Raw genomic sequence first — 315 nt, 5'->3', positions numbered from 1 at the left:
CGGGTCTCGAACCTGTGGGCTCAGGCAATCCACTCACCTCAGCCTCCCAAAGGCACGGGATTACAGGCTGAGCCACCGAGGCCGGCTTATTTATGGTTTCTTAATTGGTTTAGAGGTATGGTTTCTTAATTGGTTTAGAGGTGACAACTTAAACAATGGCTCCAAAAAAGATGAAACTCCATTTACCAAAACCAAATTAACTTTTAAAGCTCATTTGTTAATATAGATTTATCTTAGGCTAGTAAAGTGGCACTAAACTTGAAACTGAGAGTCTTGGGTGCTATCTTTGTCTTGCGGCTTACTGAGTGGTCATAA

The sequence above is a fragment of the Carlito syrichta genome, unplaced genomic scaffold, assembly GCF_000164805.1.
Source record: "Carlito syrichta isolate Samal-C Ts95f unplaced genomic scaffold, Tarsius_syrichta-2.0.1 Scaffold315401, whole genome shotgun sequence".
NCBI lineage: Eukaryota > Metazoa > Chordata > Mammalia > Primates > Tarsiidae > Carlito > Carlito syrichta.
Note: the sequence above shows the minus strand (reverse complement) of the source record.